This window comes from Callorhinus ursinus, unplaced genomic scaffold (assembly GCF_003265705.2).
Source record: "Callorhinus ursinus isolate GAN/ISIS: 27379988/994484 unplaced genomic scaffold, GSC_fseal_2.0 scaffold7, whole genome shotgun sequence".
Taxonomy (NCBI): domain Eukaryota; kingdom Metazoa; phylum Chordata; class Mammalia; order Carnivora; family Otariidae; genus Callorhinus; species Callorhinus ursinus.
This window is the reverse complement of record NW_027397069.1, coordinates 30,899,534-30,916,026: the sequence shown is the minus strand read 5'-3', so window position 1 is coordinate 30,916,026 and position 16,493 is coordinate 30,899,534.

The following is a 16,493-nucleotide window of genomic DNA, read 5'->3' as shown; positions in this document are numbered from 1 at the left end:
CTGAGCAGAGAGCCTTATGTGGGGCTCGATCCCAGGACCCTGGGATTATAACCTGAGCTGAAGGCAGGCAATTAACTGACTGAGCCACCCAGGCAAGCCTGTTTCTCTTTTCATTACATTTTTATGCATACAGTTCTAGAATACTTCTAAAGAAAAAAAAACTTCTTGCCAACTCCCACACATTTTGTACCTCTTAGAGGCAACTAATTTCAACTATTACAGCTATTTATTTTGGTATTTACCTCCATGTCTCTAAAAATATAAGTATATTGCCTATTTTTAATTTCAAATTTTATTTTTTCTCTATTATCTTCTATTGGGTAAGGTGAGAATTCAGCTCTCTTTCATGTACTCCCACCTCACCACTTCTCATCCCTAGAATTGTCAGATATACCAAATAAAACATAGGACAGCCAGTTAAATTTGAATTTAATGTACAAATAAGGTACAAAAACAATTTTTTTGGTATAAAAATGTTTTAAATCCTGTTTACTTATACAAAAAAATGTTTACCTGAAATTCAAATTTAAGTGAGCTGGGAGCCTGGGTGGCTCAGTTGGTTAAGCGACTGCCTTCGGCTCAGGTCATGATCCTGGAGTCCCGGGATCGAGTCCCACATCTGGCTCCCTGCTCAGCGGGGAGTCTGCTTCTCCCTCTGACCCTCTTCCCTCTCGTGCTCTCTATCTCTCATTCTCTCTCTCAAATAAATAATAAAATCTTAAAAAAAAACAAATTTAAGTGAGCATTCTGTATTTTACTTGGCACCCCTATCCCTCTTCAATCTTTCAATATAATTATGTAAGCATTTGATGGGAGTATCATTCACTGGGGACACAACTGTGATCCTGTAAACTATTCACAAATGAGCCTTATATTTGCCATGATCATCGTAACCTTTCTTGCACAACCTTTTGTTTTATCTGGAATTTTCCTCTTGAACTTTTTAATTTGTGTAGATTTTAAACCTAGTGTATACACAAACTTTTCTTAACAGCCTAAATCTTCTTTTTGTTCCCTCACATACCTCAAGTATTCCATCACTTTCTGTTTCTTACAAATGTTTCTTCTCTGCCATTTTGGATGCATAGCATAAACACAGATGCTTTCTTCATTATCATTCTGGGGGCTACCTTTGTCATTTTCTTGAGATAGATCCCCTTTTTCCTAGATAAGCTCTCATGTGTTTTTTTGGTTTTTGTTGTTGTTGTTTTTTCCTGATTCACTCCATTTTATGGGAGAATGTGTTCTAGTAGCTTTCTGAGATGGGGTGTACGTTTTTGAGATCCTGCATGTCTGAAATGTTATTTTGCTAACCTTATATTTAACAGACCACCTTGCTATGGAACTAAAGGCTTGAAATATTTTCACTATGAATTACGAAGGCCCTCCTTCATAGTAGAGCCCAAAGAATATACTCTTTAGAGACAAAGCTTGACTTGGTGAGATTTTTGTTTGCCGTTGTTATTGTTTTTAACTGAGTGCATTTATAATCTCTGCACAGTTTGGGCAGCAGGAAGCTAAAATCTAACCCTTTGAGTCCTGAGAAGACAGAGACCAAGACAGGCAAACAGCTAGAAATTTATTAGGTATTTCATAGAAACAAAAAGGGTGAGCCCAAAATCTAGGTATAAATCATACCCAAATACTTGACTGACAACCAAACTACAGTACTGCAGAGGAATATTCTGGAAGGTAGAGTAAAAAGGGAGTAGGCTAAAATAAGCAGCAGAGCAGAACAAAAATCGAGAATCCTTTGAAAAGGAAAACAGAATTGGAGTCACTGTTAGATCGTATCTACAAATGATCATTTTCAACCAATACTTTATTATTTTTTAAATTTTTATTAATTTTATTTATTTGAGAGAGAGAGAGAGATCATGAGCGGGGAAGGTGGATAGAGGGAGAAGCAGGCTCTCCACTGAGCAGGGAGCATGATGTGAAACTTGATCCCAGGACCCTAGGACCATGACCTGAGCTGATGGCAGACGCTTAACCAACCGAGCCACCCAGGCGCCCTTCAACCAATACTTCATAGTCATTCAAAGAAAGGGAAACAAGACCTATATTGAGAGTAAAAAGCAGTCTATAGAAACTGATTCAAATCCGTCAGCACAGATGTTGGACATAGCAAACCAAAACTTCAAAACAGCTTTTACAAGTATATTCCAGTAACCAAAGTAAAAGAAAAGCCATAAAGAGGAGAGAGACAGATGATCTAAAAAGAGATATAAAAACTATAAAAAATGGAAATGCTAATGCTGATCAATATAATAACTGAAATAAAATACTTACCAGATTGTTTTGACACAGATTAGAAAGGGCAGAAAAGGGGCGTCTGGGTGGCTCAGTTGGTTAAGTGACTGCCCTTGGCTCAGGTCATGATCCCAGGGTCCTGGGATTGAGCCCTACGTCATGTCCCTCTGTCAGACTCCCTGCTCAGTGGGGAGTCTGCTTTCCCCTCCCTCTGCCCCCCCCCGACTTGTGCGCACATGCTCTCTCTCTCTCAAATAAATAAATAAATAAATAAGAAATGGCAGGAGAAAGAATTAGTATTCTGAAGACAGATCAAAAGAAATTATTCAACCTGGAGAACAGAGGGAAAAGATTTAAGAAAACTGAAATGAGTCTCAGAGACCCATGGGAAAATACCAGGTGGAAAATAAAAAGTGAAATTTGACTCTCAAAGTGAGAGAAGACAGATAGGGAGGCAGAAACAAAATTGAAAAAATAATGACACAAAGTTTTTCAGATAAATAAACCCCAAACAGAATAAAAACAAGAAAAATCACTCCTCAGTATAGCTGAAAGGGGGTAATACGGAGAACATCTTGAAAACAGCTAGAGATAAACACTTCAGAAACAGCAGAAAACCTTTTACTACAGGAGAAAACAATATAATTAATGGCTGATTCTCATTACAATTATAACATAACATGATATCCCACATATTGAAAAAAATAACCTGCCAATCAAAATTTGTTTATCCAGCAAATTTATTTTTTTAATGAAATGATATAAAGACGTGTTCATATAAACCAAAAGCTAAAAGAATTAATCACCAGCAGACCTGTACTGAGGAATTGCTAAAGTTCTTCAAGCTGAAGAAAATCACCCCAGATGGCAAGATGAATATGAATGAAAAGCACTGAAATGCTGAAATGCTGGAAATGGTAAGTATGTGGGAAAATATACACACGTACTTTCATCTTTTTCCCCTAAACCCGTGTAACTGTTTAAAACAAAAATTGTAGTATATCATCACCGCCTATGAATATAATGCATATGAAAATATTAGCAATAGAATAAGGGTATAAAAGGAAATAAGTCATTATAAGCACACTTCTGATATTGTAGAAGTAATTCAATAATAACTATAAGGAGATTGCAATAAGTTAAAGAAGCGTATTTTAATCCCCAAAACTATCATAAAAATTAATGTAATAGATTCAGGTAGAATGCCAAAAGGAATTAAAAAAGAATATTACATTTTTTGACTCACACAAAATAAGAAAGAAGAGACAGAGAAGCAAAAACAAAAAGCAAAAACAAAAAACTGAGCAAAAGGGAAAAGAAATACCAAAATATCAGAGTTTAAAATAAATACAACTGTATCACTGATTACATTAAATGCAAAATGACCAGACCTTCCAATCAAAAGGCTCAGATTAAAATCAAAAGTCTGAGATGAGGTAAAAGACAACAACTAGAGAAAAACACTAGACCATAAAAAATCTGTAGTAATACACAAACCACCTTCAAATAATTGCCACATAAATTGCATAATATACACTCTTTTTAGGGATATGGAATATTAACCAATATAGATCATATTTTAGTCCATTAATAACACAACCACAACAAAAAACAAATAAGGAGAATCTATGCTTTCTACAGAATAAACACTTCAAATATATACACTTAAGTTGAAATTGTAAAAACAGAAAAGTACCTTGCCAAAAAAAAAAAAGCTTAACAAAAATCGGAGTAAATTGATATCAGAAAAATAAAACTTAAATACAAAGAATATTATTAGAGACAATAATACAGAACACTTCATCATGATAAATTTATATATTCCCTAAAAATATAATAATTATATATATAGATATACATTATAACTGAGTTTTAAAATATACAAAATAAAAACCAACAAAAATAAAGAATGTATACATAATTACATTCAGGATTTTTTTGAGATTTTATTTATTTATTTGAGAGAGACAGAGACAGAGATAGCAAGAGAGAACACAGGCAGGGAGGAGAGGGAGAAGTAGGCTCTCCGCAGAGCAGAGAGCCTGATGCGGGACTCGATCCGGAGACCCCCGGGATCATGACCTGAGCTGAAGGCAGACGCTTAACGACTGAGCCACCCAGGTGCCCTACATTCAGGATTTTAACACACTGGGTTCAGTAACTGATAAAAAAAACTAGACCAAAAAGAATCTGTAGTAATATACAAACTATCTTCAACAAATTGCCACATGCTTTGCATGATATATACTCTTTTTAAGTGATATGGGATATTAACCAATATAGATCATATTATAGTCCATAAATAAGTTTTAATAAATTTAAAAGGATCAACATCATATGGAGTATGTTCTCTGAGCAGAAGAGGATTAATTTTGAAATTAAAAATTAACAATTTAAAAAGACTTACAAATATTTGGAAATTAAGACACTTCCAAACAACTCATGTGTCAAATAAAAAATAAGAAGGAAAATTAGACAGTATCTTGAACGATAATTAAAACCAAGAACATTTCTGAATTTGTGGTATAAAGCTGAAGTTATCGTTAGCGGGTAAGTCACAATTTTAAATGCTCTTTGTAGAAAAGAAAAATAGTCCCAAACCAAAACTCTATGCTTATACCTCAGAAGTCTAGAAAAAGAAGAGCACTTTAAGATCAAAACAAGTATGGGGAAAGAAAAACTAGAGTGAATATCAATTAAATAGAAAAGGTAAGGAATAAAGAAAATCAATAAAGCCTAAAACTGCTTATTTGAAAATATCAACAAAATAATATACCTCTAGCTATACTAAACCAAGAAATGACACAGGCCGTGTTGTTTATAAGATACCTAACTTTGTGATATTTTGGTATCCCTGCCCAAAGATATTCAACACTGCAGAAGCTATTCATTTTTAAATGAGTTCTATGCATTATTAAATATGAGAAACAGTGACATAGAATGAGGCTTACTAACCAGTTGTGGGAGCGGCCCTAATGGGTCAAACACATTTTCACAGCAGTAAAACACTCTTGCAGCTTAGTTCCGGCTAGCTGCTTAGTGAGGGCAGCTATAAACTTCAGGCTACTACATTAGTTTTCTTCAGGATCTTCGTATATTCATGTCCTCCCTAAATCTTCTACTCCAAGCTGTTCAAATTACCCTTCCAAAGAGAAAATATGAGTTGTCCAACTTAAAACACTTCATGGATAATAATGACTGTTGTAAAATGAGTGTTTTTGAAAATGCATTGAAAGAATATAGAGAGATTCTGAGATGAAATCAAAGTAAAACAGCTCAGTGGAGAACAAAAATTTCCTAATGTGATCTTATTCTGATATAGAAAATAAACTTGATTTGGGGAACACTATTAGCTGGATATTTTCAATTTTTCTGCCTCCGTTCAGAAAATTTTCTCAGGTGTTCTCAACCAATGGCCTCAGAAACCTCAAAGACTGCTGTGGTGAGAGAGTAAAAATAAAGGAGACAGAAGCAGACAGGCTCCGACACTCCAGAGGTTTAAACAGGAAATCCAGTTTCATCTTATTCATGCCCTATTCTGAGATTCATTATAAGGTTATTTCTAAATATACATTCTAGGTCAAAACTTTCTGAAAAATATCGTTTACATTTATCATCAAATATTTACCCGAATTTCTAATTTTTGAATATCTAAAAATTAGAAACAATATTTTATTATTTTCCAATTTTGCTGATGTTAATATACAAGGAATCAAATAGCTAATTAGATGTTTCAGATGTCTTTCTAGTTTTCACGTCTTTGTGGATTGACTTGATGTAAAAACAAGACTTCTGAAGACAGCTTTTGCAATTTCTTTTTCTACTTTATTGTATCATTCAACTTTTTGCCCTGTTGGCTAGACCTCTTAATTTTTGTACCTCACCACATTTTATAAATCTCCACTAATTTGAGTTTAATGAATATATTTAGAACATCTTATTGGACTGAAGAATAGAAGTATCAATTTCAAACCAGACAGCCAAAGGAGAGATATAATCATAAGTAAATAAAATATAAAATAAATAGATGCAAACAAAGAAATTGCAATCTATTTTAACATGTTATGGATATAAAATGGCTTACTATTGAGTGGTAGAATGCTAGCATCCATTATCTTACAATTTTTAAATTGTTCTACATTATTCTTAGTACATTTGTATTAAGCAGTCATGAAGCATGTGTCTGAAATTTCTGTAAAAATCAGCAAAATTAAATTGCCAAGAGCATCAGAAAGATCAAACTGTGCATCTGCTTTTAATAAATACTGACCCTACTTCTGACGGTAATATTTTAATGTCTTAAATTTTCCTGAATACATATTTATGTATATACATTAATGAAGACATGACAATAGTTTATTCAAATTAAATTAAAAAATATCAACCGTTATTATTCTGCAATTTTCCATCACAGAAAAAGAATGTTCAGAGAAAGCTACTTAATAATCAATGCGGTTACTACATTTTCAAATGAATGGAAAATGAGGCCCAACAGAGAAAGTAAAAGAAATATGTAAATGGTTAAACAAGGACGAAAAAAATTGCCTTGATTTTTGGCTTATAATCTTAGACTATGATTATAAGATCAAGCTAGTTCAAAGATCTAAATGGCTATGTCATATAAATGAGTTGTATTGTGTCATGCTCACAGGATTTAAGATGCAGTTCATTCCCTTTACCACACATAGACATGCTCTTAGTCTACCAACCTATCCATTATACTCTCCAGCCTTTTAAGAGATCCAACTTCAGCGGTATACTTAGAATAGACAGATCTCAGATAGAGAGAACCCATGCCCTGGCCTCACAACTCACAATACCCAAGGATAATTTGTAAATCTAAACTCTTGAAACCAAATGCATTTTAGGTTAGTGGTAATATATTAGAGGTATTCAGAAAATCTAAGTGCTTGTGAAAACATATTGTTATACGCCAACCTCACAGAGGTTCCAATTTGCTCTGTAGGTCACCCCAAAGAAATTCTCCCTATGGATTTTACCTTTAGAGAGACAGAGTGAATTGATTCTGTTGAAATATTCATTAAATTAAAAGGCTTCATTTACTATTCTAAAAGCAATTAATCAGTTTCCCTCATTCTCCGTAGTACAGTACTAGCTACCACTCCACAAAAGGGCATTACTGCTCTAGGGAAAATGCAATGTATTGCAACAAAAATTGATAAGGTCTGTTAAGAAAGTTAGTTACAGACATAACAAAGTTAAATTTTTATAGGAATATAGAAAACTTCAAAACTGCCTGATTAATAAAATTGCTTGCAGATAACAATTGAAAATTTTTTAAAAGTAAAAGAGAAAGAAAACATGGCTATTATGGGTACTTTTGAATGGTTTAAAATTTATTCAATATACCTAAAGTCCAAGTGTAAGGAAAGACAATTTCTAAAAAAAGTAAGAGTAAATACTAATTTTAATTAAGCAAGTCCCCCCGCAAATATTTATAACAGTGATAACAGCAAGTACTCTTGATCATTAGGAAGATGCCAATTTCTCTAAAATCTCTTTATGTTCACATATTTGTGATTAATTATTCTGGTAACAATGTGCGGAGCACATCAATCCTAGGTCACCAGCTGAACATAGCCCAGGTCAATGGTTACACTATGTTGTAAACCAAAGATAGATTCCTTTGACAGCATTTCAGTGCAATATATAAATCACTGTATGGTTTCAACATCATATGTAATGAAAAATTAGTGCATTTTTGTTAATTTAAGCAGAAACTCTAAACACAAAACTGTAATTTAATTTTTTGAATAAAGAAAAGACGTATCTACAGAAATATGTAAATATATGTGCTATGTATATGTGCATACAAGTATTTACATATTTCTGTATGTCTCTCTATATATTTATAACAATAGAAGTAGACCAAAGGAAAGCAGAGATGATATGAAGAGAGACAATTATCTTAACGTACATGATATCTAAATTAATTCTCTTTGACACTGCAATAAAGAAAATTTTGCTGAACTTATTTTTACTGAAAATGGCCAGAATGTTACAGATCAGACTACCACCACAGAGAATGGCTGAACAAATCACTCAACAACCTGTGTGCAGTCCTGTATTGTCTATTTTGCAAATATCTAAAAGGTATTTATTCTTCCTTGAAACTGGCAAACATACTTTGTAAATCTAATCAATTTCTTTGAGGTAAGTGAATTAAATGAACAACCAATACATTGCATATATTTAGAAACTTAAAAGCCTTTGATAAGGTTACTTCCAAAAGACTTCTTACACTGTGAGTTAACACAGAATTACAGGGGAAAAATCTGAGATGGTGAAAGAACTGATTTTAAAAAGTAAACAAAATCAGGCATTTCCTAGATAAAATCAGAGTCAGTCTATCAAGAGCTTTCTAAATTAAATGAAAAAGTGGGTGCATAGGTAAATGTTGGGAGGCAGTGGACCCAGAGTGTTAGAGTCGAGTCTCTCCACTCAGAATGCCTGCCTGGAAATCCAAGTTCCGTCATGTACTAGCTGCACAATGCTGGGTCATCTATTAAACTTTCAAGACCTCAGTTTTCACAGCTGTATAATAGGGTAATAACAATATCTCTTTTGTGATAACAATATCTCTTTTGTGACTGAAAGAGTATCTTTAATGTGCTAAGCACTGTGCTTGGCATGCAATGAGCACAAACTAATACCACCTTTATATCTTTCATAATATTACTCGTTTTTTTAAAAAAAATACCATATAAGATACTAAGACAGAATAAGTCACAGGAGAGCTTTCTCACATTGTCTGTACAGGCAAAAATATCTAGACTACAGTTTGGAAAATAATTTACAACAGAAGAACCAAACTCTTTTCTAACACAAAGATATTGTACTCAGCTCTCAATTATAATAGCCCAAAGAGTCAAGCCAACAGTCACTAACTGAACTATTGTTAATTAAATGCTGACCTACCTCTAATGAATGAGGTGGCATCAAGTTCATTATCTTACTTCACTTGATAGCAATCTGTGACATGAGCATTATGGTTCTCACCTTTCAAAAAACTGGGGCTCAAAGAGCTTAAGTTACTTGTAGAAGATCATAAATTCTGAAGTAGCAAATCTAGAATTTATATAGACTTTTCTTTTGCCTACATTACAATAATTCCAGCTATTATAACAGAGTGTTGGTAACAGAAGGTGGCCACTACTTAGGGCATCCTTTGAAATATGTGGTCACAACTGTTTATGAAAATACTATAAGCTCTGTGTTCCCTCTTGTTTCCCAATTTCTGCACATACACTTTCCAATGCCTGAAATGTTACTCTTCTCTCAGCAGGGCTGAGACAAGGATGAGGCTCGTGAGGCACTTGCCCAGGTGCAAAATTCAAGGGAGTTCAAAAAAATTGAGACAAATAACATTTTAATGATCTATTTTTAACAATCAACAAGAATGCAAAGAATTCATGATGACATACTTAACCAAAATTTTGAATAGAGACAGGATCAGCTGGACCACATAGGAGCCTGAGATAAAAGGGAAAAATAAATCGGTAATACTGTATAATTTCTGTTCCTTCACCAAGTCTAGCTTAAACATTACTTAGAGTAAAAACATCAGATTGGTGTAGATGCTACATCTCAAAGTTCTCATTGAATCCTATGCTTACCTCTCCCCCAACCAGACCTACCCACTCTACAATAGAGTACTAGTTACCTATTGCTGCATAACAACAAAACAACAAAATCAAACTTTAGTAGCTTAACACAACAAAAAATTATTCTCACCCAGTTTCTCTGGGTTACGAATTTGGGAATAGTTTAGCTGAATTCTGACTCCGGGAAACTGGAGCTGTTAGCATGTGAAAGCTTGCCTGGGGCTAGAGGATCGGCTTCCAAAATGGCTGACTCACATAGCCATTGGCAGAAGGCCTAAGGTCCTGACTACATGGATTTCTTAACGGAGTTGCTGGGGAGTTCTCTTGACGTGGCTTTTAAAGCTTCCTTAGAGTGAACAAATCCAATCAGAGAGCAAGAATGAAGCTGCTGGACCTTTTATCACCTAATCTCCAGTCTCACATCATCACTTCTACATTATTCTATTCTTTAGACATGAGGAGTAAGCAGCCCAAACTCAAGGTGGAGGAGAACTTGACTCCACTTCTTAAAGGGAGGAGGATCAAAGAATTTTTGAAAGTAATTTAAATGTACCATAAAGAGTTACCTATTACTGGACTATCCCTGACGCTAGACTATAAACTCTGTGGGAAGAGAGACCATGATGAACTATTTGCCACTTGATGTCCAAGACTTACCCTAGACCATGCCTGACACATAGAATATTCTCAATAAATAACATTTCAATCATTGATAGAATTAATGAAGACACTCATCAATGATAACAGGTAAAATAACTTGATATAAAAAGCCATAAAATGGGGCGCCTGGGTGGCTCAGTTGGTTAAGCGACTGCTCAGGTCATGATCCCGGAGTCCTGGGATCAAGTCCCACATCAGGTTCCCGGCTCAGCGGGGAGCCTGCTTCTCCCTCTGACCCTCTCCCTCTGTTTCTCTCTCTCAAATAAATAAAATCTTTAAAAAAATAAATAAATAAATAAAAAGCCATAAAATGATAAATAAAATGAATGAGAATAGGGAAGCTTCCAAAGGAAAACAAACATCATTGACTCTGACCTTGAGAGACAAAAGATAATAGGTATATCATAAAAGTTTTGACATCATAAATGAAAAGAGCTACCTAAAAAAAATATAAACTTGCATTAATGTTGCACATTGGAAAATAAAATCCTTGAGCTTAAAAGGGATAATTTGAGGGGAGGAAAAGACAAATGAAGTACTGTTACCTTGCAGTAAGTTTTAACACAAACTTAAAAAAAAAATTCTGATTTCAGTGGAATTAAATTCTTCAAGGGCATGACTGGGAATTATATATTATATATAACATACATATAACACATAATATATATGTATGTTATGTAACATACATATATAACATATATATTATATATACGCCTGACACCTAAATATGCTTTTTCTATTGTATCATATTGTTATACAATAGAATTAAAAGAGACCCAGAAAGATTTTCCAAATGCACGAAAACACATTTGCAGAGATAAGAAATTGAATTTTATTTTTCCTCTTTTTTTCTTAAGTTTTTATGATAATTAGTGTATATTCAGAGTTGGCGAATATTATGGACATTTCGTTATAGTTTGGTTGTGCTATTTTTAATATTTATAGTCCATAATGTATATTTACTCAACATTGCTCATTTCAATTTTTTTAAATTATGACAGAAAATACCGCAGATTCATACATATTTCATATTTGAAAACAATGTGCAAATAATTTTAATTTGGATAGCACTGCTTTAACAAGTGAATCTGTGCTCACAGTAAATGATTTTCAATTAATAGATCAACATTTCTCAAAGTGTGGCCTATGGACCTCCTACTACTCCTGGGTGGCGAGGGAGGGGTGGTTGGAATTGGAGAAGGTATTCTTTCAGCAAGTCCTTGAGATCAAAAATATTTTCATAATAATTCTATGATGCTATTTTCCTTTTCATTATGTTGATATTTGAGCAGCTGGTTCCAAAACAGGGATGGCCTAAATTGCTTCCTCCTTAGTTTGAATCAAGGCAATGGCATCAGACTCTGATAGTAGTTACTATTTTCTTCATCACCATGAACTTGTAGGAAAAAAAAAATCCAGTTTCGCCTAAGAATGTGTTGGTAAACTAGGAAGTGTTCTTAATCTCATTAAATTACCCCTTTAATTACAACTTTTAATATTCTATTTAACAAAATGAGAACTAAAGCACCAAAGTTTTGAAGAAAAGCACCTGTTTGTCTCAGTTATGAGCTGAACTAGCCACTTTTATCAAAAACACTATTTTTTTTTTAAAGATTTTTATTTATTTATTTGAGAGAAAGAATGAGAGAGAGCGAGCACATGAGAGGGGAGAGGGTCAGAGGGAGAAGCAGACTCCCTGCCGAGCAGGGAGCCCTATGCGGGACTCGATCCCGGGACTCCAGGATCATGACCTGAGCTGAAGGCAGTGGCTTAACCAACTGAGCCACCCAGGCGCCCCTCAAAAACACTATTTTTAATTGAAAGAGGAACTGAGAAGGAATTCTATAGCTATTCAGACTTGGGCATTTAGTAGACAGATTCTTTTTTTTTTTTTTTGACAGTTTCTTGACAATAAACAAAAAGAGTCTGATAGTCACAAAAGTCAAATAATAGTATTAATTGTTGATGATAAAATTCAAATTTTCAAGTGAAAATATAAGTTTGAAAAACTTCTATCTGCCCTCTTGAGCTTAACAGATTCAGAAAAATTATGAGAATATAGCTGTGAATAATGAGTATTATTTTTTTATTATATTGTGAGATGTTTCAACATTTAGGAGATCTGCATAACTCCATAAACCAACATTTTCCAAAACAAAGCATAGTTAACAAATCATGCTTGGGAAAAAATGTGTTCAAAATGCAAAATAGACCCATAACTTCAAATGTAAGTAAATAAAGATCATTAACATGATTTGATATTCCACATAAATTACTATTTATTAAATTTATAATAAGTAATTATAAGTATAAATAAAATTTATAATAAGTAAGAATAGCCACAATTGTCTGAAAAGACCATTAAATTAAGTCTCCCTTCTCCAAATATAGATCTGTTGTGAGGCTGACTTATCTTCATATCCTTCAACCAACCAACCAACCAACCAGATTTCAGTAAATTGAAAGTAGGAGGTGTAAAAATCCGGTTGTCTGTATTAGACCAGATTTTCAAGGGATTTGCCAAACAATGGAATTTTTATTACTAACTATTCTGAGAAAATTATTATTTTTATTAGTGTATATTATTTATGTTAATGTCTGGTGGGCTTATATTTGTGTTTAAATATTATATATATACATATATATACATACATATTTTTTAAATTTCAGTTTTAATTTCTCCCTGGTAAATATTAATAGACATAAACTACATAAACCACAGTTCTTCAGGGTCTTGATAAATTTTAATAGTGTAAAGGGGTCCTCAGACCAAAGTTTGAGAACTGCTGCCATCATTTATTTAAAACAGGGACCAATTGCTTTAAAACAAACAATAGAACTGAAGGGAAGAAATACACTTCACAAGACTTTGATGAAATTTATAATGATACTGTTAGCTAAAGCAAATTGTACTTTGAGCCATATACGAAAGCAAACCTAGGAAGTTACACAGAGTCAAGGTCAATGTACATAAAGTAACTCAAGAATAAATACTTGAGGTTTGATGGAACTTATTCACTGACCCTTAAATGTCACCCCTGACTTTAACATTGCATTTCTCTCTCTAGTGTCCCCTTGCTCTATGAGAACATATTAGGGGTGTTCTAAATACACACAGGAATATGCAGGTACTATTTTAGGTAGATTTAATAAATTGGTGTGAGAAAAATAATAATTTTCTATTTCAGAATGAAGTTCATCTTAACAATTCACATTGGCATAAATGATGCGGTACTTCCATTCTGAATTTTATTGTTGTGTAGTTTTGAGCTTGATTCCCCAAAACTTCAAACTGCTTCCTTTGCCCTAAAGCACTGACTTAATGAAAATGTGATCACCATATGGGTAACAATCTATTACTTTACCAGTGACTCTTTATATGAACGCATGGCACAAGAGAAACCAATCTGTATATTAGAGAGGGAATTAATTAACATAAAACAAATGAAATTTACTATTAGAGTGAAATATTGCAATATGTGGGTTTGCCAATCTATTTGAGAAAATGGAATTGATAAATTTTGTTCAAGTTAAACCCTGAGCCTTTAGATAGCCTCTAATTTATATCAGAGTGCACTTAAAAGTATAAATAGTATATTTGTGAGATACATTGGGCAATATGAATGGCTTTGGAAACAAATTTACATAATACATTTTGATATATTTCTGTCCCCCTCTCTCTTTCTGTCTTCATAAGGCAAAAATTACCTAGCTGAGTGACAAGAAAGTATCTCTCAACTGAAAAGTTTACCAACCTCATGAAATTCCTGAAAAAATATATAAAACTATTTAAAGCATGCAGTGAAACAAAATAAGCAAGTGTTTGAACACATTCTTTGCCAGTAGTGTGCCTATACTAAAACATAAAACAAAATTGTCAGTGTAAACAGTAAGACATCATGTGTCCTTAATGCATCTTTATGTTGAGTACTTAACTCAGAAATTAATCTTAATCTGGGGCACCTGGGTGGCTCAGTTGGTTAAGCCACTGCCTTCAGCTCAGGTCATGATCCTGGAGTCCCGGGATCGAGTCCCGCATCGGGCTCCCTCCTCGGCGGGGAGTCTGCTTCTCCCTCTGACCCTCCCCCATCTCATGCTCTCTATCTCTCATTCTCTCTCTCAAATAAATAAATAAAATCTTAAAAAAAAGAAATTAATCTTAATCTGATTTATCCTGATTTTGATATCACAAATTATGATATTTACTCTTTAATATTCTCTGAAAAAATAGCATCTAGGTATATGTCAACATTTCAAATACTTCGAGATTTTATAACATTAGTTTTATGATGCTATTTTCTTTTTAATTATCTGAAGCGTTTATTCATGTGTTGTAAATAATTCGATTATAGGTCCATTCCCAAATAACTGTTTTTATTTTCTTACCTTCCATAAACATCTCAACCTCAATGCATAGGTACTTGAAGTATGTTCTACATATTTCTATTTATCTTGAAAGGAAAAGCAATAAATTGTGATGTAATACAAAGCATTTAGGTACCATAGTCCAAAGTGGTCTGAAGCCGTATTTTAACATATTCCAACAGAAACCTGCTTTAGCTTGGCTTCCCACCCTCTCCTCCAGATACCATACTCATTCTTACTTCATGCTTCTGCTCATTTATCCTTTGCCTCCAATGAGCTCCCTCCCTTCGCCCATTTTCTATGTCAAGCTGAAAATCCTATTTAACGGTTTTCTTGGTTATTTCAAGGCGAAGTGATTATTCCTTTCTACATTCTTTATACTCCTTTGTGATTTAGTTATCTATATGTATCCTATATATTAAGGATATTTGAATTCTTAAAAGTTAAGAGATAAAACCTTACTGTTAAATCTTATCTTTGCTATACAGCTAGCCATTAATGGCCACCTGCCTGTATTCAAGCCTTCCACTAGCGCGCCCCTCCCCCCCAACCCCCACTGACTCAGGACTTGGACATGTGACTTAGTTTAACCAATGGAGAAGTAGCCAATACAACAGAGTAGTTTCATCATATTGGATTCTTGCTATCTCCATAAGACCTTGCCTATCTTGCCTGCTAGAAGGATTGAGTGCAGAACCAAGTAACTCTATTCTATAGCAAGCCTACTGCCAGATGTTTCAGCTTCCAACTTGCAACCAGTGCACTCCCAGCCATGCAAGGGAGCCACTCCAAGCCCAAAGATAGTCGAGCATAAATTATTGAACTGCTGTCTTGTGAGCCAAATAAATGCTTGTTTTGAGCCACTGAGTGTTGACATACTTTGTTACACAAAGTTATTATGCCATTAGGAAACTGATACACTATCCCTAGAACCCAAACACAGCAGCCTCACAGTACCTTGCGCATGTTCAAAACTTAATGAGTAATTCTAGATAATGCTTAAAAATGACTCCAACACATTCATACCCTAGTTGGAAATAATATGTGAAGGGAGCTGGCTTCTTTGCACACATCTGCAATAGGCTTAAGTAAGGTGTTGTGTAATTTCATGTTTATTCCATTTACTCCTTGCCACAAATATGTGAGGTAGTTTCTAAAAAAACACATTTTATAGGTAATGAAATTGAGGCTTAGAGAGATAAGGTAGTACATAAGGTTTGAAAAGGGCTTAACTGATCCCACACCAATCTGGCAGCCCAGCTTAGTTTGTTTATTATGTCGGAATTATATCACAGGCCCTTGGGGGGAGGAGATATCATATGAGTAAATATGTAATCATTTTGTAAAATAATTTTTAGATACTTTGTAAATAGCATTTTTTATGATACTCCTCTTCTTTGGAATGCAGTTTGATGATATGCAAGGGAAGGAAACCTACTTGTAAGTACTTTCACACTTTTATCTTGCTTCTTACATCATCCCACACATTTTTTTCTATTGTTCAAAAGTTTTTGTTTTTGTTTTTGTTTTTTAACCAAGCACTTAGTGTATGTCTGGTACTGAGCTAGGTACTAGATATATAGGTGTGGA